General features: G+C 44.2%; 1 protein-coding gene across 1 annotated transcript in view; it reads right to left on the reverse strand.

Annotated features, from left to right (window-relative positions):
• Positions 1-5,009, reverse strand: part of DEPTOR (DEP domain containing MTOR-interacting protein) — a 161,258-nt gene that overhangs the window by 155,813 nt on the left and 436 nt on the right. The window lies entirely within an intron of this gene.

Below are 5,009 nucleotides of genomic sequence, written 5' to 3' on the forward strand. Positions count from 1 at the left end.
ATCTTTCTTCTATCATTGACAGTCCCTCTAGGTTGTGGGCTGCTTGCCTGTGTTCCTGAGAAGCATCTACGGTACCAGTCTATAGAGTGTGTTTTCTTTAGTGAATTACCGGTATGTTTACCGGTAATAAACTTGCACTGTTTTATGTATATGTTTGATTACATACAGCCTTGTGACAGTTTTCCTGCATGTCATAAGCATTTGAATATAAATTAAAATGTTAAAATCAAATCTGATATTGTTTTACCTTTTATTTCGTGTGTGGAAGGTGTGCGGAAGAGGGGGTAGTCTTATACGGTGAGTATATAACAAACTGTATTTTGAGTGGAAATGTTAGGGGGTCGTCTTATACGCCCAGTCGTCTTATACGCCGGCAAATACGGTATATTGGACTAGTAGCCTGGTGCACAAAATTTGTGTGTGTGTGTGGGGGGGGGTGTCCCTCAGCCCAGCCTGCACCCTCTCCAATCTGGAACCCTTTGGGTGATGTCCAACTGCCGGTTTAGGCCCAATCATTAAACTGGCAGTTGGACATTCCTCTCGCAATCTGGGACCACTGGCTCCTAACTGCTTACCTGCTTGCCGGCCTGCTCGCCCCCAACTGCCCCCCTGCCAGCCTGCTCACCCCCAACTGCCCTCCCCTCCTGGCCTGATCGCCCCTAACCACCTCTGCCTCAGCCCTGCCACCATGACTTTGTCCAGAAGGACATCCAGAATGTCTCCCAGAAGGTCTCCAGGGCTAATTAGCATATTACCCTTTTATTAGTATAGAAGATATTCCATTGAGTGGATATACCACACATTGTTTATCCATTCATCAATTGATGAACATTTGAGTTATTTCTATGATTGGCTATTATGTACAACCAGAGGCCTGGTGCACAGGGTAGGGTCCCTTGGCCTGGCCTGCATCCTCTCACAATCTGGGACCCCCTCAGGGAATGTTCGAATAGCTGGTTTCAGCCCAATCCCCACAGGCCTGATCCAAACAGGAGGGGCCTGATCCCTGCAGGCCCAATCTCCACAGGCCCCATCCCTGCAGGCCCAATCCAGACAGGAGAGAGCCCAATCCTGTGCATTGAGCATCTGTCCCCTGGTGGTCAGTGCGCTTCATAGCGATCAGTCAACCGGTCATTCGGTCACTTAGGCTTTTACATATATAGATGCTGCTGTGAAAATTTGTTTACAAATTTTTATGCAGACATACATTTTCATTTCTCTTGAATATATATATATATATATATATGTATATATGAGTAAAACTGCTGAGTCATATTGTAACTCCATGTTTAATCTTTAAGGAAATTCCAGGCTATTTTTCAAAGTGGTTGCATCATTTTACCTTTCCACCAGCACTGTACAAGGGTTCCAATTTCCCCATATCCTTGCCAACACTTATTATTATGTGTTTTTGTGTTTTTTTATTATCGCCATCCTGGCAATGTGAAGTGGTATCCAAATGCATTTTTTAGATGTAAAAACATGAAAATACATTAGGTGAGGAAGACAGCATTTTAGACAAGGGGAAGCATGAAGAGATGAGGAAAGAAGCCCTCGGTCAGGCTGGGAAAGGAAGCAAGAAATGATCTTAAGTCTGTTACTTGATTGCATGTCCTCAGGCAACCACCTGCTCTATCCAAAGGATCAGGAGTGTGGACAGTCCTCATTTCACCTATGGAGCTTATAATAATCATAACAACTAATCAATGTATTGATTTATTTCGCTAAGTTCCTTTCCATGTTATATTCCATTGGATCCAATATCACAAACCTTATATGGGAGGATATCATTATTCCCATTCTTCAGGTAAGAGCACTAAGACTCAGAATGCCTAATTGACTTGTCCCCCAGAAAGGCAGGTAAAAATAATATGTACATACATACATACATAAATATTAAATAAATAAAACTCACAGGCTAGACCTGGAAGCCAACTTTTTATTGACTTCAGAGAGAAAGAGAAACATTGATGTGAAAAACGTTGATCAGTTGCCTCCCACATGTGCCCAACCAGGGATCGAACCCACAAATTGGGCATGTGCTCTGACTAGGAATCAAATCCACCGCCTTCTCTTGTAGAGAATGTTGCTCCAACCAAGCCACACTGGCCAGGGAGGAATTTGTATTTGTTGTTGTATTTCAAATCCCAATCCTTAGTTTCCTCTTTCCTTATCATCTTCATTTACCTCATCTTTGGTGACGCAGAAAGTAATGAATAAGCAAAAAGGCAAAGAAGAATTTGTGTATGTGTGAAGCAATTTGAGGTCGGAAAGCTGCACATCACAAAGTCCCCACAGTCAGACTGTGAGAGAGCAGCCAGGGGCGTAACACCAAGTGTGACAGTGACAGCGACAGCAAGGATGGCTGCATGCCCACTCCTTTATGAGGCAAGAAGCCAGGGCCAAAGGCCACTTAAATCCCTAAATTCTGGATTTCAGAGAGGAAGGGAAAAAGAGAGATAAAAACATCAATGATGACAGAGAATCATTGATCGGCTTCCTCCTGCACGCCCCACTCTGGGGATTGAGCCTGAAACCCAGGCATGTGCCCTGACCAGGAACTGAACCGTGACCTCCTGGTTCATAGGTCCACGCTCAACCACTGAGCCATGCCAGCTGGATATTATATTAACTGTATTTACAGTAGCATAATTAATTATACCCACTAGTCATTCCAAAATTTATTGAGTAATTATTATGTTCCAGGCACAGTGCTAAGATGAGATTTTAAAAAGCAATGACTATAGGCCTGGTCAGGTGGCTCAGTTGGTTGGAACATTATCCCATACACCAAAAGGTTGCAGGGCAATTCCAGGTCAGGGCACATACCTAGGTTGAGGTTCCATGTCCAGTCAGGGCACATACAGGAGGCAACCTATGGATGTTTCTATCTCACATTGATGTTTATCTCTCTCTCTCTTTCTCTCTCTCTCTCTCTTTTGCTCTCTCTCTCCACCCACTTCCTCTTGCTCTAAAAAAAATCAATGAAAACATATCTCTAGGTGAGATTTTTGAAAAAGCAATGACTATAAATAGCTAACATTCACTAAGCCTTTTATATATAGCATCTCATTTAATCCCCACAAAATTCTTGCAAAAGGAATGGAAATTGAGGCATGGAGAAGTGAAGTACAATGTCCCAAAGTCACTAGTGAAAGGCAGAGGCAGAATAAGAGCCTAGGCAGCCTGTTTCTATACCTGCGATCTTCACCACCACCCAGTCCTCCCTGCCAGACCTTGTTCGGCTGGAAGTCACATGTGGTGACACACAGGGACTAATAATACTAATTAATTCCAGCAACCATTTGTTGAATGTTCATTAATACTTGGAGCCCAGGGGCAAATTCTCACAAGTCCAAGAAGTACTTATCTTCATTACCATTTCAGAGGAGAAAAGAGTTTCAAAGAAGTAAATTAACTTGTCCACAGTTGCAGAGCTATAATAGTTAATGCAGTTCTGGTGCTTACTGCATATATACCAGGCACTGTTCTAAGCACTAATTTATCTAATCCCCAAACAGCACTATGAGGAAGGTTCCATTATTACCCATCATTCTTAGTTAAGAAACTGGTCCAGGATCCCACTCTAGTAAGTGGCAAACCCAGGACTCACACTGGCTTAAAGTCATTATCAAAACAAAATGCTGTCTCTGGGCTAAGAAGTAGCAGAGCAAAATTCAAACCCAGTCTAACTCTTGAGTGAGAGAGAACCCTCTATCTTCTTACCAACATGCTAAGCATGGCCCTCCGACCTGCTGTAGTATGGAGTGATGCTAGGGAGGATGGGAGTAAAGAGGTCTGGGGACCCTCCAGAAAGGAGCATTTAAGCTGCATTTTGAAGGTCAAAGTAAGTATTGGATGAAGGCAGGCACCATGCAATTTATCATTTTCTTTATTTTTTTGCAATTTATTATTTTAAAGGAAAGTATATGTATCCAATTGAGGACTTTACAAAGACTATGTAGTTTCAGATTGAATTATAAAATCTTTACTGTGTTTTAATTTTTCCAGGAGAAATATTCTTGATGAAGGGAAACAAGGTTTTGTTCACTTCAATTTGGCTATACATTAAAAAAATCATCAAGGAACAGAAATGGGCAGTTTTTGTAACGTTAAACTCAATTCTGACTTCCAATATTTACTTCCTCAATCTAAGTGCTGCAAGCAGGGTGATTTCCAAACCTTAGGAATCTCTGCAAGATTTTCTCTCCTTCAAATCTGAAACCCAGCATTTAGAAAACCATTAGGAGCCTGGAGATTCAAATCAAGAACTAGAAGGAACCAGTGTGCGCGTCGTTCCCCCGGGGCTAGAGACCGGCAGGCAACTTGTGGCTCAAACGCTGCAGAACCAGGGTTTTTTCCCCAGCAAATTGATTTATGACCCCAAGAAGGGCAGCTGCAGAACCGGTCAGACCATAAGTGCAATTCTCAAACATGCATCCAAGAAGAAGGTCCAGGATGAGATGGGAATGGTAAGGTGGGGTTAGTTCTGGGAGGGAACTGCCTGTCCTGGGTGAGACCCTTCAAATCTTAGTTCTTGCAGCAGCCAGGCCAATGGACTCAGCAGCCCAAAATGTGCGCGCTGGGGGAGCTGACTCCGCAGCAGGGCAGCGGGACAAGGTGCCTCCACGCCCCCTTGCGGACCTAAATGACGGCTGAGGAGGACTTGCCTACTTCAGGATAGGTACAGTCTTTCAAAAATGTTCTCAGTTTAACCCTCACACCACCTTTCAAGAGAGTCGCCGCGATCAGCTCCATTTTACAGACGAAATGCTGAGGCTCGGGGAAGTGAAGCAAGACTTGCCGGCAAAAAAAGAAAACCTTAAATGAAGACGATCATTGGACTGGTTCCTGAAGAAATGGGGACTGGGGCCACTGGGGGGCCCCACACTGACCCCTCTGGCTCTCTGGGCGGATTGGGAACCAGCTGTCAACCGGGAGGCCTGGCAGCGCCCAGGTGGCTGGGAAGAGGGAGCGCGCGCAGTGGGCAACAGCGCGTCTGAGGGCGC

Source organism: Myotis davidii, unplaced genomic scaffold (assembly GCF_000327345.1).
Source record: "Myotis davidii unplaced genomic scaffold, ASM32734v1 scaffold1, whole genome shotgun sequence".
Taxonomy (NCBI): domain Eukaryota; kingdom Metazoa; phylum Chordata; class Mammalia; order Chiroptera; family Vespertilionidae; genus Myotis; species Myotis davidii.